We start from the raw sequence: 24,574 nt of genomic DNA on the forward strand, positions 1-24,574 counted from the left end.
ACTCCTGCTTTTCTCTGAAAAGAGGATCACGTCGGAATTAGGGCTTGCTGATGCTTTAGCAATTTCTCAAAATGAAGAATTTAGACTACCTAACTCTATGTCTATCTTATTGCAAAGTCTACCCTTTAGTTCCTTAAGGAACAGTAAAATCCAGGATCAAAATCAATTTGGCAGTGCTTTTTCAACTCAACAACCCCAGCCCTCTAGAAAAGTCCAAGTTATCTGATTCCATGTTCAGTTGCCCAGTAACAGAATTTTAGAGCTGCAAGCATTATATTGTTTTTTGATTCTTCTTATTATATCACGTGTTTTTTAATTCATTCTATTTTTCATTGCACTAATATGGGAAGCACAATTCAAAATACTCAATCTATGACATTCAGCTCAGAAAAATATCAAAGAACTTGAGAGAAGGACTGCACATCATGGGAAAGATAGGAAATGATTTGATTACATAGTAATTCATGTTAAATGGCCTGATTATCTAGACCAAAATTTGAAAAATTTTGAGAGTACGTACAGCTCCTTATTCCAGCAAGGTTCTAACTTAGAACAGCCAGGGGTCAGTTCAGCATAAACACTGGCTTTTCTATACATCAAAATGTCCGTAATGCAAATTTCCTGAATTCTTAAGAATATTTCTTTAAGAAATGGCAGTTTGCTGCTCGCAAACTAAACAGCCTTTAGAGATGTTTTTGTATCTGAAAACAGACAAATCTAGGTTGCCTGACAGCAGAATCAAGTGGTAACGCATTGACTAATTAAACTCTTTCCTCATGAGTAATGCCACTAGCTTCTCTCAATTCAGGTAGACAAAGCAGAACACAAGCAATAAAGGAAATTCCCCACTGAAGATCTTTATTATCTGGTCTTATATAACCAAGACTTTTTTACCCTTTTACCTAAATGCAAAAATAACACAAAGTTATCTGTTTTTAGCAGAAAAGGCCAGAGAAGTAGAAAACTTGCTGCATTCTCTGAGACCTTTTTATGTATGTTTACTTAGCAGACTGTTCTGCACAATCTCTATAGTTACCAGAATGTTTAGAAACAAGCATTTTTTCAGCATGGCATTTATCTCTAACCAGCTAATGGGAAAAAGCAAAACAAAAGCTAGCATTTCCGTAGTAGCCAGAAACAGACAGTTTCAGAAAATGCCATGAAGTGACGTTGTAATGACTGTAAAAGTGACTCATTCACACTGACAGCTCAGGAAATGGAAGGGAGAGGGAAAAAAAAGAAAAAAAACAAAGAATACAGTACATGGAAGAGCAAATAGCAGGAGATAGGCTATGCATAGTCAGAAGTTATATTTAGCACAGCCTGAAATTAAAGATAAGGAAGTCTAATTAGACATGATTATAGCACCTCTGTTATAAAAGCAGACTTTTCTTAGCTCACCATAGTTCTCAGGCTCTATATTTGCCCTATAGCATCTTGTACCACCCACCAGGACTTGTATGATGGATGATTAACTGAACATACCTGTAGCATTCTCTCTCAGTTTGTTTAGTCAGTGAGTTGCCTGAAAGCATTTTTACTACAAGCACTGCTTTGTAGCTATTTGAATTATCACATTTACTCACTTACTCTGATGCATGAACAATGAAGTAAGTATGAATCCTATCACATCATTTATCAATTCTAACAGAATTGTGTCTCTTTCAATGGAAAGGCAAGTCACAGGCTATGCAAAATGTATCTTTGAGATTCATCTGCATCCTAGTCCTGAAAACACCAGATTAGCTCAAGAAATATGTCAATTCCATTGACCAACATTTATTTCTCTGTTTGGTAAGATGTATCCCACAATGTTTTCACAATGTGTCATTAGCACTTTTATTCTCTGAATGTTATCGTCTTGGGGGGACAGTTACTAAAGGTCTGAGTTTTAATATTTTCCCCTTCCTAATTCCTGTTTTTTAAAATGACAACACATTATATTCAGCAAGAATGCAAGAGCTAGGCCACCTTCACAGCCTTACCAAACTAGACTCCTGCTAAGGTTTATTTCCACAGCCACATGTTGATTTGACAACATGAAGCAGAACGGTTTAAAAAGTAAAACAAAACATTTTATTTCAATTCAGTAGTGAGAGGGATGGTTTCTTTTCCACCACTCTGGCAGTACTGGCTTAACAAAGATTTTTCTTTGTGCAAAATTATGCTGAAGCAATATGTAGTTCCCCTTTAGGTACAGTTTCACATGTAAAAAAGGTTGAGAAAGAACCATAACAGCTGTACACCAGCACATCAAACCATCTTTGTAAATGTTCACTTATTAAAGAATATCTAGTGTGGCTAGCAGAGATGTTAATGCAACTAGTATCTGTATTTAGTTTTTACATTACACCTGCCTGTTTCCTTCCTCTCATACCTGCAGCAGAGAAGCCCCATCATACTTTAACTGAATTTCAATTTCCACCTCATAGAAGACTGATGATGCAAATCAAGGTAAAGAACTAACAAGTCACTTATTCCTTTATATGTAACAACTGCATCTATGTGACATGTCATGTTCCAATCTGAGGTAAATCTCTATTCCTCATATCCATCCCCATTTTCATTGTGACACAGCTTTCAACAGTGAAAGGAAATTAATTTGTTCTTACCAAATTATTAAATGTGTACTAAACCAAATCACTAATGCATATTATTTTACAAATCTAAAAGCAACCAGAAACCTATCTCCATTACATAGTCAATCCTGCTCTTTGAAAAGAATATAAGATGTACCCAAATAATTTCATGCAAAATACAGCCCATAAGTACTTTGTACTGAACAGACGTAGGAAACTAAGCAGTGAAGGTGTACACAGGATTCACATAATGGTGCGCAGTATTTAGGTTTGTACAAAAAGTAACTGATAGTAGCAAAAATATTGATCATATGTTTTCATTTTCAACCAGGGAACATCTTCAGCATCCTAACAGTAACTACCCTCACAGCACAAAAGCAACAAACAAAACAGACAAGCAGTAAAATTAGTGAGGCTTTTAGGAACCAGCATGGCAGCCCCAACAATAGCAGCATTAGAAAGCTGCTAACCTGTCCTTGTAGCAGTTTTGACTGGGAAAGCACAGTGTTTCCAAATCACAGCTCTGCATACTTAAAAATAGTCCTGTATTTAGAGGTCAGTTAACAAAAAGAACCAACCCTCTTCTCTAATGGATCAAGTCATTTCAGTGCTGTATATTTGTTATCAACTCAATTGTGTGCATTTTAAAATCATACACACTACAGAAACATAACTACTTGATTTCTCTTAAGTGAACTGTCAGCTACTACAGGCAGGCACAGGAGCAAAACATCTGCCACAATGATGCATCTCATAATTGATTTTAACCATACCTGACAATTAACATTATGAAACCTCACCATAAAGCACATTTTGCACACATAGCCAACATTAAAGTAATAATTTTCTTGCTCTGTCAATAATCAAGTTTAGCTCACCCTATCTTTCTCAGGTGGATACAGCACAGATTTTAACTTCAATGGATGTGTGAGCTTTGGATTACCACACAATTAATGCTGCAATTATCACTACTGGGAATAACCCCAGACTCAAACTGCCTCAGATTACTGCCCTGCAGATACTCAAAACCAACATAAAACAACATGGTAAACCAGACAAAGAATTGACATGAGCTTGACAAAGCTATGGAGGGGAGGCAGGGGGAACATGACAAAAAATGAGTAACAGTTACACACGAGAAAAGTAGAAAATGTTTACAGAAAACCAGTAATGCACACCTTTACGTTAATTCAAACTGTACAAGCTAAGTATTTCCTTCATATAATTCAAGTATTTCTAAATTACTTGTTGCAATGACTGTTTTCAATATAGTTATTTTAAAAATCAGTTCTTCAAAATCTCTGTGTTCTTCAAGAAGGCCATTGAACTTTTCTTGAGTCTAGTGTCAACACATTAAAAGTGTTCTACTTTTATTTTTTTCTCTAAAGAGCAAATCAAATTAACTAGGTAACTTGCAGGGTATAATCAGTTGTACATGGCACACATCAGGGAAGGTGACAACAACACTAACAGAAGAAAATGAACAGTTGCATTAACATCAAGAGGGGAAAAAAATCCCTAAGGAAATTGAACAAAGAAGTTACGAGACAAAATTAAAAGGACTAAAAATAAATCTATTTTACTGTGAAGTAACTATGACAGGAAAGAAATTGTATGACTTCCCATATGGTTTTGCTTCATTCTGTCCCCAGGGAAACCCTGTCCCATATTCTTGTGAAGTAAAATAAAAACACTTTCATAAGATAAACACGCAGAAGTGGGGGCAGGTTTTTTTTTGTTTGTTTGTTTTTTTAAAAAAGGATAGTTTTCCGTAGTTTAAGTGTGAAGACTTGTAGATATCCAGGCCCCATTTCAAATCCTTATCAAAACACACCTACGCAGTTTTTGTTTCTTTAGGAATGGCAAGTTTCTCCTAGCTTTTAAGAGAGAAGATGAAAGACTGATCAAAATTTAGTCCAAACAAAAAGCAGTTAAGTATTGGAATTGGATCGTAAACAGCTTGCTCCAAATTGTGTATACAAGATTTCCATAATTCTTGAGGCTTGTAAACTCTACTATGTTGGGTTTTGTTGTTGTTTCTTTTTTTTTTTTTTTTTTTTTTTTTTGCACATTCACTCTGGCAGACATTGCCAGCAAATGCTGAATGCACAATAACATAATACACAGCAAAATCATTATACTTGCAAAGCACTTCTAGAAACTACCACTTTATTTTGAAATGCAGGAGAAAGTTACTGCCAGAATCGTCTTTTTAAAGCAAATGTAGAAGCTAGAATAGCTTCCCAGAATAGGAAAGACAGCATCAATTCCTCTTTTTGTCCAGAGACTTAATACTCATGCCTCCAGAAAGTACATTAATTCCATTGCTATATCTCTGTGCTCTGCACTAAAGTAATTTAAGGTTCACAGAGTCAGAAGAATAAGATAAAAGATATCGGTGACCCTGTAGTGGACAGAAAACCTCAATGCTAGTGTTTGCTTCTGTTTATGTATTTAGTCCCTGAAGCTTGATCTGGAATCCAGTAACTCTTCTCTGACTGTGGGTCTTGCCTAGCTAGAGGTTACATTACAGTCTCTCAAAAGACTCTGGATATGTTTTCTAAAAGCTTGCTTGGAAGCATGCTCTTTTACCTAGGCTTTGCTTCATAGTTACACTGTATCTTAGATCACCTTTCCCTCAATCTCTTGACATATCCCCTGACAGAAATTCTGGAGTATGTCTCATTACCCTTCAAATGTGATACTCATCCTTTAAATAGTTAACAACAATTTTGAGTTTTGACCATTAGACATCCAATATTAAGGAGAACAGATACATTGGATTACATTAATTGTACAAACTGCTCTGAATCAAGGAGACCATAAAAGCACAGTTTAAAATTATTCTGCTTTTAGACTATCAACTAGATGAGTTACAAATGAGTTTTCATTAGCAATATCAGTAGGTGTGGCCACTGTGCTGAAAGGCTAAATGCACTCTAAAGATCATATAACTACACTGACAGCTGAAATACAAAATATATACAGCTGAAATCAAAAAACACACAAAGTTAAGGATAATCTGAATTACTGAAAGTTTACTTTCAGTAAGAAAATCTATTTATAGTTGGATATTCTCTATCACAAAAACTACATAAAAAAAAAAGAAAGATATGGATTTATCAAGTAATTGGTCATGTGGCTATTTTTTAATGAAAATTTATATGGGATGTATTTGATAGGAAAAGAGGCCAGAGCAGAGTGTGTTCGCTTCTTCAGATCCTTAATGTTGTTCTAATTGTATGCATTACACACAATGTAAACTGTTTAATGATTACAGTTCTCAAATTCAGCTTAAACAATAATCCAAATTTATTGTGGATAAAAATTTTGCTGTGGATATAGGTATTTGTCATCTTCACAGGTGATCACAAGCTCTCTCCTAGTAGAATTAAAGAACACGCAGAAGATCACACAGGAAAAAGGACAACAATTTTTCCCAAGTAGATGCCTAGAAATTACTAAAGCTTGCCTTAGATGTTCATATCTCTACTGACAGCTTGTACTTCCTGTCTTTGCATCTGTCCATAAGGCATTCAGGAAGGAAGGTTTATATCTTTATACGTTTTCCATGAAGTACTTTGATGACTAATTTCTATAGTACTGAGTCACACTGACCTTTCACATACTCTCCCCATCTAAACCGTTGTCCTCGCTACTTTTCTCATCATTACATACCTTTTCCTCTTTTAAGTTATATTTATATTTTCTAGAACCATAACTTAAATTTTAGTTTAGTTTTTTTTTTTTTAAATACAGACCAGTATCATTGTTTTTCATTAACAGTTACTGAAAATGAATTTTATGCAGATTCTTAAATAAAATATTAAAGAAGTCACCAGAGATGGTCTGCCCACCAAGGTCTGCAAGCCTCATTCACTATCCTATTTATTGTTCAAGTATTTTACTCGAGAATTTCTATAATACATTGCGAGTGAAACTGGTTTGTACTAACATCAGCTTAATTTGACTTTCCTAAAATGTTCTCAGATTATTAATCACTTCAAATGCTACAAACCTTAGAAGGATTTAAAATAGCCTGGCAGAACCAAGACTGAGTCAAGTCTCCCTTGAAGTTGCTGCACTAGAAGAAATGTTTCAATTAACTAGGGCATGTTTTTTTCTCCAATTAATGATCAAAATGAATGTGTTCACTTTCTGAATGGCTTTCTTTAAAATATCTTAAACTTTTTTGGAGCTAAAAATACCTTAATCTGGCATTCTGACAACCAAAGATCAGTTGCATTAATATCTGTCAAGCTACATTAATTGCTGTCCTGTTTCAGATCTCTATACAGAAGTCTCCCTTTTTGCAGCACTTACTGCTGGACTTTGAATCTAAATATTTGAGTACCGCATCTACCACATTCTAAAGAAAACCTACCAGCAGACACTTTCCTACCAGCTAAAAAGAAAACGATTTGTAAAACAATGTATGATAAAAAGTACTCACCAAACTCCTAGAAACAGTTCTTGAACTCAGAAAGAATTCCTGAATCAATGCTGAATGTGATCCTCCCCTACTAATTCACATTTAAGATAATACGTGGGGGCGTGGTGTAAAACTGCAAGGGCAAAACTGCAACCTGATCTTCTTAGAGCAGCCCCTGCCTGTTGATTCATCAGCTAGTCGTCACTGCTTTTGTAGAGCACAGAGGTTTACTCTGGGTAGAAGTCAGAGATCTGCAGCAGCAGCAGGGAAGTTTCCTGTTCCAAGTTTTCAGATCTGCCTGCAGTTTAGAGCATTTGCTTTCTAAAGAGCACTAGCTAACTTGAAATACACTTTTAAAGAACAAGAGACAGCCTGTAGAATATTCTATTATTTGTTCCTAGCAGGCTTTGATTCAGGAGGATGCTATATTCACTGTATATTTAAGATAGAGATGTCGTAGTTTATAACTCTGGTGTCTTTTTTTTGTTTGTTTTGTGTTTGTTTTTTAATGTTTATCCATTTTTAAATAAAGCCATGCTATTTAGAATAGATCTAGGCTACATTCACTGCAGTATCCGGAGCCTGACTATACTAAAGGCTATGCTGCCTTTAGCAAAATAAATACTATCTTTCTGAATGACTGAATCATGCTAGTAAGTGATAAAACTAAAGGTACACATCATTACAGTATCCAACCCTTTCCTCAGCCACAGTACTCCTGTAAGACAGAGATATTTAACTTGCCCATATAAAGACAGTAGACTAGAATCATATTCCTGGACACTGCATGATGGGAATTTCCCAAGTAATGAATTAAACAGCAGCAGAGCCAGAAGGAACAGAAGAAGAACAATAACTTATACAATCAGCAGCTGTAACCAACTGCAATTATTTCCAGGCAAAGACAAACAAGGGAGTTAAATCTCTTTCACGGAGGATTTATATTTGTATGTTCATCAACATCCTCAAACAGGTGGGAAATTTCTCAAAGCCAATTAACAGGCTTATTTGTTCTAAAACAAACAGATGTGCTTCTGGTAGCATTTCGGACATTCTGTCTGTTGTTCCTGGATTGTAAGTATGTCTGCAACACATTTCAGGGCAAAGTCAATAGCCATCTGAGTTGACCAACTATTGACTGGGTCAGTAATCAAATGGATTACCTCTCCTGAAGAGGTCTAGAAAAACTCAAAATGTAAAGGTGCAGCTTAAATACTGAGGGTTGGGTTCTGCTATGCAGTCACTAATTACCAGCTCCTAGCTCAGACAAAAGGAGAGAGCAATCCCTTTCAGGAGAAGCTAGCTAAATGGAAGCAGTCAGTCTGTCATGTGTGTAACATCATACCTTTGAAAAACATTTTGGGGGCCTCTGCGCTAGGAACTGATATCTGGTAGTGCTATCTATACACCTCTTTAAGGGTCACAAGTAAGAAGGACAAAAACCAATGTACTAAAATGATATCATGATTTAAAAAAAAAATCTGCCTGTATTTTTTTAATAGAAATAAAATGAACTAGGTTCCCAAAAATGACACACTTCTTCATTTTGATATTCTTAGAATTCATCTACGTATATGAACAGAAACTCAAATTTACTCCACTATACAAGGTAATTATAGTGGAACAGCTTTATGTGCAGCCACGCTAGATACTGAGTGGGCCTAATTTACCCAGTCTGTCCAAAAATATTTCAAATCTAGGGACTTGACCTGGTCTAAACTTAAAGTGGGCATTATTTTTGTTTTAATGAGAAATGTTGTGATTTATTTAAGGAATATTCAAAAATTTTTGAAGGTTTCTGTCATAATATATCAGCACCATTTCTTCTTTTCCCCGGAAATCTTGCTTGGTTTACTCAGAGTTAGTGTGCAAAATAATATTCCAGCCCACTTTACATGCTACTTTCTGCTGGCCTACTTTGAATTGCATCAGGGTTTGAAAGTCAAAGGACAGTCCAGAGAGCATTTATGTGATTATTCTCCTATAGACAGGATAGCTTTACTCAGGGAGTAGAACCCAGCACATCACAGATTGGAGAGAAGCAGGAAAAGCCAAGCAGAAAGGCCTGAAGGACAGCAGACAAGACCAGAGCTCCTAAATACTTTCAAGATCGTATCTCCAAGAATTTCCATTAAGAAATCTGACACAAACATAGTTTATACTGTAACTGAGTACCAAAAATTGTCTTAAAGCTCCATTTTTTAAAATAACCTCTTTATCCTTCTACCAGTAAACACATATATAGTACCAGCAGGACATCAGGAAGATGGAAAGAAAATGGTTAATATCTAACCTCATAGCTTAAAAATACTGGAGCAGCAGTCTTCTGGAATTTCTGTCATCAGTTTGAGTTGGAGATTACAGAGGCTGAAAGGGACAGAGGGAGAGACTGTGAGCTTCAGATTTAAATTTTTCGATACTATACATCTTTAATTTATGTGTGCAAAATTGATAGGTCTTAGCAAAATGTTATACTTAAAATGCAGTGGTGTTCAGAAACAAAAATTATGTACATATGTCAAATTTTGCTATTTTACTGTGACAAAATGCAGGTAAAGGAACAAAAAAATTACGAAGTTTTATGTATGCATATACAATATTAATACATTATTTTGGGGAAATCTATAATCCATGAGGCAAGACTGGCAATAAAACACAGTTGGAGAAACACAAAAGTATTTGCCTATGCAAGCTCTTCTTCAGGTCACAACAGAAGTGGCTTTGGCAGTGAGGGTGTGACATTGCTTGTGTTCTTGAACAATATAGACGTTTCTGATGTTTTAATGCCCCCTAGTGATGCCAATTCATTTCTTCACTGCTTAATTTTTTCACAGATTTCCATAGAATACGGTCTTGTCTCCTGCCTTTAATAAATTAAATCATAATTTAATACATTTTCTCTGTGCTTGAATTGGGTAAGTGCAAGTATTTCTCAAACCTCATAAGAAACTATTCTTAATCCTCATAAGGAGCTAGACAGCAACCTTACAGGAAAAATACTACCAGCACAGTTGGCTTGTCTCAGTGATCTTAAAGTAAAAGGTAAGAGGTAGTAGTCACTATCACCGTACATGGCAAAAGCTCCCAAAGAACTTTGCCTCAGTGCAGACGCTATTCATCTTACACAGTGCAAAGCTGTTGCTCTTGCAGAACTTCTGAAAGGACAAAATATTGCTATTTTTTTCCACACATAATGGCATGCCATAGCAAAATATTGCAAGTTAGGGACCAGCTACATGGCAAAGACTCTGCATTTGCATAGCTAATAGTTAGTTTTGTAGTCAAGTATCACATTATCTTGCAATTAGTTCATCTTTTTTAAGGCAACTGAAGTGAATGAAGAATATGCTTGTTTTTCCACCCGAGGTCATTTATATGCAATGACATGCTACTGCAAGACTATTTATGGGCTATAAAAGAGGAACTTTAAGTATGCTCCTTTTAATAAGATAGATTTTTGCAAGTAGCTCTAATAATTTTTTTGTACCATATCTCTTTTGTTACTTGTGTTGTGGTCTTTAAAGCATTTCATATTTAAAACTCACATTAAAAAACATGAAAAAAACCATGAAAGGACAATAAGAACCCAGCAGCTGGCCCTTGAAGACCTGTCTCTATAACACAGTCCTCGCCTTTTCCTCCCCGTTCTGTGACTTCCTGTTCTTACAAAGAAACCATGGCTATCTTTACTGTTTTCCATAGATTAAAATTAGAATGAATAGAAAGGATGATCGTGCATTCTGATAACAGAGTACTGAAATAGTACAATAAGGAAACCGCATTTGCAGGCAATGTTTCTGTCCTCACTTCAGGACTCATCCTCAAAGGTAGACTCTTCAAATGGAGAGTCTTTATTCACTGCATCCTGAAATGTCTGGGAAACAGCACTCATAACAAGCTAAGGGATGTGTATGTTTTGGACGTTTAGATAGGGGTGAGAAGGGGTGAGAAGAGGAAAGGAAGTGACAGATGAGAGGAAACTGCTAATCAGAGCCTTTCCTCACTGGATGAAAAGTTTCTCCCTCAGAAATACTGAAGCTGTTTGAGAAGGAGCAAGGAGTACATTCAACATCCGCTTTTAAAATTTATCTTTTTTCTGGTGTCACTGGTCAAAACTATTACCTCTTGCCAAACGGCCAGATGTGAGAAACTTTGAAATTCTTGTTTTAGGTGGACAGTTGTTCCCTTTCTCATTTTTAAAAATATACTATTTACCTAAATCTGCTTTTCAGGTAAAAAAAAAAAAAAAAAAAAAAAAAAGAAACTTTGAGCTGAATCAGAGTTCTTGTTTAACTAGTATTTCAGTACAAGCAGCTTTATGATAAACAACTCTAAATGCACTATCTCATCATGAATTTTGATCCCTCAGTCTCTTTAGCAAGCTGGTTCTGCTTGTGGACCACACTTCTGACGAATGCAGTATGTACCCCATTTTTCTGAGCCGAAAGGTACATCACAGTAACTTTACTTTTGGAGTACTCTAAAATCTCTTTAAAATACTTTTATTAAGTTTTCCATTTTTCAATTTTTCCCATTATTTTAGTCCATTCCACTTTAAAAAGTGATTGAGAGTAGCCTACATTTCTGAGTCTGAGGATATACCACACCTTTCAGTAATTTGAAGCAGAGGCTCAGAAGGACTACTGAGTCTTGAGCAAGTAAGCATATCACAACTTCCACAGCATGAACTTTAAACTTGTTCTTAAAGCTGTGCTTTCAGTTCTCAATCAGTTTTTGAGTTTATTTTTCTATTTATGACCTTACATATTTTTACAATTATTTCTTCACTCACCAATTTTCAAGTGGTAACATAGTTGGCAATTTGGAACATGCTTTAAAGCTGAAATTCTAAATAATTAGTTTATATTACTACCTTTCTGAAAAGCCCGGACACAAGCTACTTCTTCAGTACAATTACAACAATAACAAAGTACAGAATATATCACATAACATTTTGAATAATCGCAATATTTCAAGAGTCAGTTCCAACCAAAAGAAATTGAATAACTGAGCAAGTAGGGTGTCAGGTCAGTACCAGATGCCACTCATTCTTAAGAGCCAGAAGCTATGTGAGGTTTGAATTTCATTACAAAACTCACAATGACTTTAATTAGAACAGAATCAGGTATGACAGAGTGGTATCAATTTTGTCACCTTCCTTACACATGGAAGATTTCTTGATTCTTTTTCATTTTTATTTCATTAATTTGATAAAAATAGAAACTATTTTCCAGCATACAGCAGCAGTTATCTCTAAGGTAGATCTTATCTGAAGCAAAATATATAAAAGGTATTGCCAGTTGAACTCATTGTTATATTATCAAAATATATGAAATGCTGCATGATCTCAATAAACAATGTATCAATGGAGAAATCAATTGTTTTAAAATAACTTATTCCTCGCTTGGCTCATACCATGTCAAATTCTGAAAGAGATATTGGCTAATTCAATCTACATAATTTTAATTAATCACCTATTCATTGTGTTTTCCATTCTCATGCATCCCCTATTTATCATCAGTTCAGTACTTCACTAAGAATTTTAGGAAATAAGGCTTCCTTTCCACCTATGTCCTTTAGTATTCATCAAAATGTAGATTACATCTAAAACTTCCTGGCTTAGTCACTGGATGTCAGTGTTGCAGCACTAAGTAGTTAGATATTTTATCTGGAAACAGGAGGTAAATATACCTATTTTATCGTGGGTTTTCTTTTTCTTTCCTGTTCTGGATGAAGTCAATATGACATTTATCAGAGATCACGCCTTAGGATAAATTTATGCTTTGAGGAAAAACAGGGACTATTCTACTAGTGTAGTTTTCATTTAATTTCAGAACTGCTTCTCTTTTAGTTAGAAAGCATGCCCATTCTTTGTTTTTGTTGCTCTGATAAGAGCTTTATTTCTAAATATATTTTTATATGTACAAAAATGCATAATTCTGTTAGTATATACATACACAAACATACATATACAAATATTTACACAATTGCACTATAATTATACGCATGTATGCATGCATATATAACAGTAACATAATATTTCTAGAAAGCATTCCAAAATACTTTACTAGGTATCATCGAATCATAGAATGGCCTGGGTTGAAAAGGACCTCAAAGATCATTGAGTTTCCTAAGTCCCTCTCTGCAGGGATGCTCTCGAGGAGTTCTTCCCCCAGTTTGTATAAATACCTGGGATTGCCCAAGCCCAAGTGTAGGTAGGTTTATATAAAACATTAAATGGAATGAGTAATTACTGAAAATATTACAACACCTCTTGCCTTAGTTGGCCTGAGGAAAAGCTAAACAGTAAGAGAAACACTAACCTACATGTTTGCAATCTTCAAACTTGAGTAACTTCAACACGTGTTAGTAAGAAGTCAGCTTTCTTATAGATACTTTTCCAAAACCCCTTGATATGCGTTTTATAAGCATTACAGTTATCAACTATAAATGTATCATCACGGCAGTATTTAACTGTTTCCATCTCTTGTTTAAATTAACCAAAATGGAACTCAAAGGAACCCACATTTAGATAGATGACCAAGAACGAGCATTATTTCCTGTTCTTTGGACTTTCCATTGATTTCTGAGGAAGTTATGAGCATGCCTGTACATCCTTTGTCTTAATAAATGATGAACAGAAATGAAAATTATTTTCTCTTTGGTGAATTTTACTGGAAGCCACTGGTAATAGAGGCTCCTCTGAAGAGAACCTAAGTAGTCTTCTATGACATTTTGTTTTTCTGTTTTTAAACACAACAGCTTCTCACAACCTGTGAGGCTGAATACTCCTCTATGGTATGGCTGGGAAATAAAGCAAGCATGAGAGATGCTCAGACCGTGACAGAAGGAGCAACAACAGGAGTTTCACAATATGCTTTCAGAAAAGCATATTTGAGAGGATGAGTAACTGTAGGAAATGGCAACTGAGGACATCATGAACTGCAGCCAGTTCAGGGAAGTCTAACCAGCTAGTAATCATGTATTTACTAACAAACTTGCCAAATCTGAATCTACTCTCAGCCCTCTCTGTAGCAATGTCAAATCTGCTTCCTTCTGTTCACCTCACTTCAAACACCATGTCATTATGCTCTTGCCTAGAGCGGCTCTTTGACATGCTTGCCCTTGTTGTTATTTGTACGTTCCATCCTCTTGCTCACTCCTAATGATGATACCAGCTATAGAAAGACAATACAACCAGATGAGCAGCAAACTGAAGGGTTGGTAGAAAAACAAAATACAGCATTATTAACAACTGCTATGATGAACACCTGTACTATTCCCTGGGTCTGGCCACTACGTCCCCAACTCAATGGCCTGCAGACAGCCAAAGCATATACTTGGAGAGGAAAAGGCATCTTTAGAAGATAGAGAGAACATTTCTTGAAAATGCTGTATTCATCTTGGGTGTCTTCAGTAGCTTTCTTAGAAAACATGTCCAAGCCTAACAAGCTCCTGAGGTGTTCTCATGAGAAGTAAGCAAACTACTGAAAAAAGCCAATTGCTCCTATGTGACAGTCCTACTGCAGTGCACCTACTTACCAGAGAATTATTTACATGGCAACTGTAATTCCTAGAAGGCATAGAACAATTGTCTGTCCTGTGCCATGCTCATACTCTCCATGAAGCCAAGGACAATCAATGCTTCTCAGGTAACAGAATCCATCATCAAAGCCATCTTCAGCAAAGTTCACACTGCCGGGTAGTGAGACAAATATCTCATTTTCCCAGTATTATCACTATTTTTTTTTCAGCAACGGAGAACAAGTAATGCCTTATGAGCAGAATAGACATGCGTAGGAAATCTAAATATTAGAGTTCCTATTCTGAAGAGACAGGTTATAAAAAGGACAATGGATAAAGAATTCCTATCAGATAAAAAAGTATGAGATTATATAAATGGAAAATCAGAATAGCTTCATTGAAAGTTTACAAAAAATGTTTATAATCCATAAACATCCACAACTCCACAAAATTTTTACATCTTTGGATTTTGTTACATACCAGAAGAAGATGAAGTTCAGAGGTGTTTCACTAAGTCACAGACTGGACCAATTAGCAGCTCTGCAGTGAAACCATGAAGTATTGGCAGCTTCACAGAATTTCCAGCTGCAGTCAGCAGCTCCTTTCTTTGGTAGAGAAATGACTTCAACTAATATACGGGGTTCAACACACTTCCTATGTGAAACAGTTTCATGGTGCACCAACAAAAATGAAAAACTTAAACAGATCTTTTGCAAGATTGCCTGTCTCAAGAGACAGGAAATGGAACATAATGTTATTCACAAGAGTTTTCCATTTGGGCTTAATCTTTTCAAAATGAAGAGTAAACATCTGGGATGCTGACCAGCCAAAATCTCTTAAGCACATTCTTAACTCTAAGCACATGAGTAATAACACTGCAATAAGGAAGTATTTTTACAAAGTAGAAAAATATTTCACAGGATGCTACATTAAACTGTACTTACTACCACATTTTTGTCTCATCAGCATGCGTGTATTGGTCAATAACCAGATTAATGAATCAAATGAAAATCTATCCATAATAATTTTGTAATTGCAATGAATAAATTAATGCCAGCCAGTTCATGTGAAATATTTACTAATGGCACTACCAGAGGAGAAGTCAGATTGGAAGTGTTAGTAAACTGAGTGTGATCTTCTGAAGGCTGACAATGTCATTACATTGACATGAGAATTATGCTGTATCAATAACAAGAAAAAATAGTGTTTTTGCAGGTTATTCATTGCAACTAAGTACATTCTTTGTAAAACATAGTTAAACACAGCTGTTCTCAAAGAAGTTCTATTTAAGATGTGTAAATTCATATGATTTTTAAGGAAAACATCAAATTAAATTTCTGTAAAGTACTAGTTAGTCGAGGAATAATTTTTAAATGAAAAGCATCTCCCACTGATATATGACATTCACATAAAAAGCTTTTTCATAATCACTATGAAAGACAATATAAAATCAAAGCTCATCATCACATTTCTGTATGCTTCTCCAAACAAAACCTACAGGTGGTATGTTATTTACCAATGATATTTCCTTTTGGTACTAATTTTGTGAGACTGTAATAATCAATCCTCATTAAACACCATTGTGAAACTGGATCAAGAGTTGAAATATCCATCCACATTCTCTGAATTAGACCTTTTTAATAAGAAAACATGTAGAGAAGAAGGATTTTTCATAAGGCTTGGGTGCTGTTGGGAAAAGAAGGTTAAGTATTATTCTATATTTCTATTTGATCCTCTGCAATTTCTTTCCAATGCCATACAAATCTCTTTTAGATTCTGGCAGAAACCTGGCAGCTTATTTGATTTCTTTACAGCATGTGGGATAGTAGGGGTCATAATTTTTGCTTCCTTACACTTCAGGGTAACAAAACCCATCCAAGGTCAAGATACTGTAATACATACTCAGCTCTAATACCCTGGATGACTATCCTAATGCAAGCATATACATTTATTTCACAGAATAATCCTCATACATGCAAGCTGCCATTGCTTGCAGTTATGTTTCAAGGCAGCTCTTAATACCAACTACTTGCAGTAATACAGATAACGAAGCAATTTCCTCTCACTATCTGAACATAAGCTGAACAAATATTTTTGATCGTCACCAGAGAACGTATTGAACCAAGGAAGAAAATTGTACAAGGATAGTCAAAGCCCAATAAGAAACCCAGATTTCTTTCCTGAGATAATAGTAAAAGTATGCCTTTTCTCAAAAAGTGATATGAGGAGAGCAGGACAGGAGGCCAAATGAATACATGCAAGATCTATGAATGAAGATTATTGCAAGCTGGTTGCTTTTTTGCTGTTTCAGCTGCCTATGAATAACATAAGGGGAAAAAAATTGTTATCAGGTGAGGTGGTGATTATCTACAACCACGATATTATTTGAGCAGGCTTTGCCATTCAGCGATAATATGAAGACAATCTTCATGACTGCATACATCATCTTAACACTGTAAGCGTTTACAAGGATATACAATCCATTGTTTCAGTGGAAAACCATTGTACTGACTCTGTAAATAAAGTATACGCTCACATCACATACGTCAGAAGCTCTAGTAGTAGAAATCTCTAGTAGTTCTACTGCTCTACCTCTCAAGAGTAGAAGATACACAGGAGAGAGATCAGATAACATGTTTTAGGAAAAAAAATGAATTTTTTTTTTGCCTGCATGTCTGACTTAATATTCATAGAAAAAAGGCTGCATCATATATTTCACTCACAAGCTGTGACTTCTTTTGAGTATGAAAAACTTTTGTTAACTGCCATTGTTAAATGCCTATTTCTGTACATGCAGCTTTGTGTTTTCAGGTTTCTGTATAGACTAGAAGTGCCAGATAAGCAGTGGGAGGAGCACTGTTCCATGATACTGAACATGAAGAACTCCACACATTTTTATCTAGAAAACTGCAGATACTACAGTATATTCCCTTACTTAGAACAGAAGGATGTCACTGGTCTGCAGCCCATGAAGCATAGTAAGGACTGCATCGCATTTCCTACCTAGTCAAGGACAGAAGTTCTGAGTGCAAATCATTCTCAGAAGCATTTTAGGTTTATTTTGAGGATCAAAGTTGCATAAATATTTCAGTTATGCTTTAAAGAAATAACTTAATTCCCTCCTTTGTGTTCTGCAGAAGGGAACCAGGTGATAGTTATTTGCCCCTAAGTACAGGAATCCTGTAACTGCATTACTCTATCCATTTCATCTATCAGGGACACAAAGTAGAACTACCAATGACTTAACCTGAAGCATGCCAAATTACAAACTTCTCTCTCATTTTTATTCCTTTAATGATGAGCTAGCAAAAGAAAAGTTGAAGCGTGGATGTACAATCAATAAAAAGAACTTGAATAGGACACAGATCCAAAATAGGATTATAATTCTTCATATGCTGAAGCTAAAGATAAGAAAAATGAAGGTTTTTGAGGACTTGTTCCAGCTAGCTATGCAAGATGATGTATATTCAGGCAACAGGGCAACAGTATTTTTTTTAAATTCAAAGTTAATTTCATTTCTTTTAGTGTGGTGCAGATGAGGTCGAATTTAATGAGAAAGCAAGACAAAGCATCCTGCTGAGTAACCAGTCATTCATGAGGAAAGTAGTACTTTGTAAATACATGCACAAGAACGTATATAATTCAATTTTTTTTTTCTTCTACACCACTATTATGGTTTTGTTTTTCAACATTAAATCCATTAGTTTATTCAGTGATACGGGTCAGTATGCAATTTATTTGCAGGTTGTGTCAAAATTTTACAAACAATCAAGAACACAGCCATTGTCATGACTAATTTGTTCTGTTGCTTAAAAAAACTCACCGGCTTTTGAACTGTGCTTTTTGGACACAAATAGCAAGCAGGTGGACAGGCCAGCTGGAAAGAAGGAAAAAATAACCCCCAAAAGTTGCAGTTGCCCAAAGCAAGTGATACATTTATTTAAAGATGAATCCCTGCAGAGTTTTTACATGTCTTTTTGGAAATCAAAATATTCATGCTAAATTATGTTCCTCCCTCAGTAAACATTCTTTTTTTTCCAAAAACTAAATTGTCCTTTGCTAAACATAGCCTACATATCATATGTATATATCTATCATCTAAATAAGTTCCTTAGATTTTTACAGGTAGCATACACATCTGATTTTCTTATCAAAATCTTCCTCGGCTATCAATCTTTTGCTTACAGGAGACAAAAGAAAAATGAATAGCCAAACATCTGCATGAGTAATGGGCTGCCAGTTTTTTCTGCTTATGGAATTAAGGGGACACTGACTAATCAATTAAGTATTGCCTGGGCATTGAGCATATCATGGGGCATGTGCTTAAAACCAAAGTGTTAGTTTGTTGGTGAGTGATAACTGCTGTTTGGTGAGAAGCATGATACTTCACAATACTTAATTTGGTTATCTGCTAGTTATTTTAAAGGAGCATTTGTGACTTTGGTGGTAGTTTTCACAGCGAGACAAAGTGGGAAAAATTGTATGTTTTCCTTCATCAGTGCATACCAACCTACTTTCTGTGCCTCTGGAATCAAAGAAAGGCACTGCAGCTCTGAAGAAGGCAGCCTGGCTGTACAGAGCACAACCAGTCTGGAACTTTCTTCCTAGCTTGCTAATGGACTTTTTTCCTTCGTGCTAATGTCTTTGAAAAGTCTAGAAAAAACCTGCCTAGCTTTTATTTCAAAATAGACTTGAAAATAGAGTCTGCTCAGTGTAGCTTTATAATTAGGACAATGAAACTCTGCTCTGTTAGAAGATATACAACTCAAGTTAAACAGGCAGTACAGGTTACTGAAGTAAGTATATGATGAAGACAAGATCAGGACAGGAATTGTGATTTCTTTCCTCACTGTCTATCTGATATGCAGAGTTTATGTACTTTGATTTTCCAAAAGATTAAAAAAAAAAAACCAACAACATTTGTTTTAAAATGTTGCTCAATTTTGACATAGCAAACATTTTGTATGTGTTGTACTCTTCTACAGCTACAGAAAAAACAGTCACTTGTCCACAGAATAAATATATTTTTTGTAAAGTATATATAATGTGAAAGAACCACACTGAAATGCTGGTGTTACAGCGGCTACCTGTGGAAGTATCTCTCTTCCTCCAAAATAAGAGGAGTTTCAGTGCAGTGGAACACTGAATATCTACCACCTCACAGGCATAGAGATACTTCAACATATTCCGGCAAATCTCTGCTGCTGTCTGGCTCTAGTAGATTTTAGGTCCACTGCTCAGAAAAGCAGATCAGTCACTGGGGGTGGGAAGGGAAGTACACCCCAGTTTTGGCCTATTTCAGTGCATTGTTAGAATTTGATGCAATTCGTTAACATCATGGTTTTGTAGTATTTGCTTAATAGTTGTTTTCTGTTTTTTTTTTGTTTGTTTGTTTGTTTTATCCTTATAAGCAGTGCCTACTAGGAACTAAACATAGTAACCAAATTATTGAGATGTTTCAGTAAACTGGGCCAAAGAGAAACCTGTGAGGTAAAACTAGCCAGTCAAATAAAGTCTTCTAAGAAAAAGTAATAAAGAAAAACCAGAAAAGAAAATAAAGAAACAAACAAGAGTATCAGATAAGTACCAAGTATAGCCACTGAGGAATGAAGAAGTTAACCTGTCGGTATTATTTGATTCCGTGAAAGTATAGCATAGTTCTACATTGCATGAAAAGGATCTGAAAGTTAAGAATTGCACCACAGGCTATTAATCAGCATGTAATATGAAAAGTCAAGTCACTAAGAAGTAATTTCATGCACGGACAGTATGTGATACAAATGGAAGTTGTCTTCAGCGAAGCAGGTCAATATTCACCACACAGAGGGAGGACACACACTGCTTTCTGCGTGCCTAGTAAAACCAACCTTAGCCAAGGAATTTAATATCTCTCATGCAACAAAGGTCTGAAGCGAACCAAAAGGGACAATGATAACAACACAGGCCTGGACAACTGTAGCAGAACTCTACAATTTTTTTCAATGGAGTAATACATTGTTCATTTCCACAAACTCCACAAGACTGCACAAAATATATGCATTCTATTTCAGCAATGCAGAGCAGAGAATTAAGCCCACATTCCCTAAAGAGGCTTGGAGTCCCCTTCTTTGGAGATACTCAAAACTCATCTGGACGCTTCTCTTTGTAATCTACTGTACGGAACCTGTGACAAAGGGCGGGGGGGGGGGGGGGGGGGAGCCGGAATAGGTGATATCCAGAGATCCCTTCCAATCCCTATGATTCTGTAATTGTATGATATCTGAACAATGTTCTAACACTGCTGGCTGTTTATGCAGAACTACATTCCCAACTCACAACCAAGGTGAGAGTTAAATTACATTCCTCGCTGGAGCCTTTACACACTTAATCTGAAGGATACTGTGAACTTTGATCAACATTACATTTATGAAGCACTGTTAATGAGAGCAAATTACTCAAATCAACATCACAGCACCTTTGTTGTCTGAGAAGCAACATTTTTATAATATGACCAGAAAGAAATGTTTGTGAGACAATTATAGATAAACAAGGAGTCTATGATCAAACAATGAATAAGGAAACATCACTACTTGACATGGCCTAGGAAAAGGGAAAATACTGACTAATCCTACTGACACATTTTAGCTTATGGAGAGTAAGAACAATTTCTTCAAATATCACTATGTCTCCTAGAGAGACAGAACTATTTTAAAAATCTCATTAATTCTAAGACATTTAACTAGAAGATCAGCTTACTTTATGGCCAAGACTCCAACATGTTTTCCTCAGTCTTGGGCTACTGTACAGGCTTCAAAACTTAGGTCAGATCACACACAGGCTCCCCAGTTGGACCTCTCCTACTCCACTTAAAACAATATCTGTTCTGAACTAGGTATCAGAGAGTTTGATGAAAAGCAGTATTTCTGGTTTCAATTTAAGAAGTGTCATAGTGTCTTGCTGGTGAGTAACTGTCCCTTTTTGTCTTGGAGTTGGAGTGACACTTTAGCTGCCACATTGCCATGTGCCCTCAAGCCATAATGTCAGCTGTGTCAGACATTTGTATTCATCCCATAAAACATTAGAAAGCCACAACAAGCAATAGATGTTAACTCTTCTTTTAGATTTCAGGGAATAATTTATCAGCTCACATATTTTTGTGTTTCTTTCTTCATTCATTCTTTTCAACACTTTTCCAAACCTGACTTTTTGACGGAAGCTCAAATAACATCTACAATGGACTCTTTTATCCAAAGAACAAATAAAGCACAACACAGTAACAGTAGCACAATGTAATCACTCTCTAGAAATAAACGATCTGTTATACATGCTTCAGGAATATATATTATGTCTTACTATCTCATACTACAAAACGTGAAGTTCTGCTGCGATGTTTCCTCATATTATCTGACATGACTCTTGCTCATATTAAAAAGTACAATTATTTTTATAGTTTTTGACATTTGCCCTTACTACCAACTATGGCATTTTTCTGTGAAGAGCAAACCCTTCTCACCTCTTTTCCTTATCCATTCAAGATAAAGAGATGGAAAAAATCTGTTACTGTTTATCTTCCCCAAATAAACTAATAAAACTAGAAATACACTAGAAAAATGTCACACGGTTGAATTAGTGCCAAAGAAAATCCAGATCCTTGTAAGAAAATTTAAGAGTAGATAATACAGTACGTTTAACCAGTTTAACTACAGTTCACTGGCAAGCAACACAGTAGCAACTGCCATTTAATCATGGGTTAAAAAATAAAATTGAAACCAGTGGGCTCCGAAAACATTGAGTAACAGTAATTTTGAAGGGAATTACAGTATATTTTTACATTATGCTACAACAATTCTAAAAGTCAAGTCAATAATTTTTCAATAAACAGACAAAAATACATTGAAATTAACATAAGATGCCAAGTTCATAAAACTTATAGACAGTAACAAGCCTGGAAATGATACCTGGAATATTTGGAACTGGAATAAAGGTAGCTCTTTAGGAAAGAAAATTATGGCAGAAACACAAAGAGTTTCTTCCAGCCCACATCAACAGAACATATTTTTTTGCACAACCTGTCTTTCATCATTATTATTTCATAGATCTTAGCTGCAAAGTGCCAGCTTGCAGTGTTTAATCTGCATTTCAGATTGTGTGCCTAGAATGCAATTTTCTTATTAAAATGCAATCCATGATGACAACATCAGGATTTACTTACTGTGTCACTGGATGTTGAAATTAACTCCAGAGCAAAGCAATGGGCTTGAGTTACATATAAAACTCTTGATACCTGCAAAAGCAATAAACTGACAGTTAATCGGAGCCTTTTTTCTTTTCCTTCTCCATTTTTCCCCCTCCTTAATTGGTCTTTCTTTTTTGTCCATAGATCATTGGTCATTTTAAGTAATGCCAGCATTTTATTTACCCAAATTACATTAGAAAAGAAGTAATTATGCTAATTCATAACAACAACAAAAAAACACAGTCAAGAATGGAAACTGCAAATTTCCAGAAGTCAGAAGTACTTTAAAAAATGACACACTAACACAAACCTTCTTCTAAAATACAAACACAAAGAAAAAGCAATGCAAATAATGGCAACACTTTCACAATGAATCTCTGTTAACTTGTATTTTCATCTGTACTATATTTTGATATTTTTTAAGCTTCAAAACATCTTTTTCCACATTAACAATTCACCAGCATCGGCAGAAGAAGTGAAAGACACAAAACACCAAACCAAGTTGCTACTCAAATTTTTAAAAGCTGTAGAAGCCTATATGTTATTTAAAGCAACAAGATTACATCAGTAGACAGAAATGCCAACAAGGACTGCCTTCTTGAAAAATGTTGAGGTACTGGAAAAAATCCTCCCTGGAGTTTTATTCTGTCTCCTATGTTTTTTTTTTTGTTTTTTTTTTTAAATGGATCATATCAACAATGTGATAATCTCACATTTCCATTGTCATTACGTTCACTAAAACAACACTGCCATTACTGATGAGGTCACTTAATTTGCTCTTCAGCAGATAATATACACAAGTGTGTAATAATACTGTATTGTCTGTCTTCACTATCCTGGTATAACAGAATAATCAAAAGAGAGGTGATAAAACATTACAGAAGCGTGTGAAAAATCATTGCTGATGGACAAACAAGTAAGCAAGACTTAACCCCGTAAGTCATCAGGAGATGGCTTTATCTAGAGTAACCTGCCCAGTCTTCAATTCCATTGATTCCTGGGTGATAAAACTGAAAAACTGGCTTTGCACCATGAAAGCTAGTATAACCTTTCCCCATCTACATGGGAAAAAAGACTGAGTTCTCAAACCCCATTAAAGTATAGCTTTTATAGATTACGTTCCAGGAGCTTGGAACGTAAGGCTTGAAGCTAAAGGTATCTACTATGACCTCCCACAGTTAAAAGGCTTTATGAATTCTTTTATTTTGCTTACTCAAAAAAACTGACATACTTAAATTCTCAAGAGCATATTTCCCCTTGCAATTAAACTATGCATTACAAATTTCATTTTCTCTTCAGCTCTCCAAAGAGAAACGTGAAGGGTTGCTTCATTGACTAATAGATGTTAGCAGCCAAATAAACCATTTTGGCCATTTAATTAGACTTCTTCTGTAATTCCAACTACAGAATTCTTTAATTCTTTCACTCAATTCAGTTACTGGCCATACGATATTTAAGACCTGATCTTGATTTACAGATATAAAACCACAAAGAATGTACAACATGCTCTCACAAATACATCTGGTGGTTGATTATCCTCAGCATACTGATCTTATTTCTAAAAAGAATATACTATCCTTGGTTCCCAAAAAGGTAGCTTTGTTATTAAGTCAGCTAAAATAAACTTCTTCCCAACCTACTATATATAAAAAAATCCTCCACAACTGACACCAAAATTTTGACTGCTATTAGAATGAGATCCTTTTTGTGTTTCATCTTTTCTTGCCCACTTACTCCACGGCCAATAATGGGCTAATAATGCAAGCTCATAAGAGTACTGCGAGTGGAACTACTAGTACTATCAGAAATCTAATTATTTTTCAA

General features: G+C 35.5%; 1 protein-coding gene across 7 annotated transcripts in view; it reads right to left on the reverse strand.

Annotated features, from left to right (window-relative positions):
- The window catches only part of TFPI (tissue factor pathway inhibitor), a 54,839-nt gene that overhangs the window by 26,058 nt on the left and 4,207 nt on the right, over nt 1-24,574 (reverse strand). For 2 of the 7 annotated variants that reach the window (XM_021398182.1, XM_021398184.1), the window contains 2 exons: nt 22,727-22,798; nt 9,305-9,378 (listed from right to left, as the gene is read on the reverse strand). The gene's annotated coding sequence lies outside the window, so the exon portion shown is untranslated. Of the gene's footprint in view, nt 1-7,032; nt 7,266-9,304; nt 9,379-15,015; nt 15,541-22,726; nt 22,799-24,574 lie in introns of those variants that run through there. The other 5 variants (XM_021398185.1, XM_021398186.1, XM_021398187.1 and 2 more) reach the window with 5 other exon arrangements.

Source organism: Numida meleagris, chromosome 5 (assembly GCF_002078875.1).
Source record: "Numida meleagris isolate 19003 breed g44 Domestic line chromosome 5, NumMel1.0, whole genome shotgun sequence".
NCBI classification, from domain to species: Eukaryota; Metazoa; Chordata; class Aves; order Galliformes; family Numididae; genus Numida; species Numida meleagris.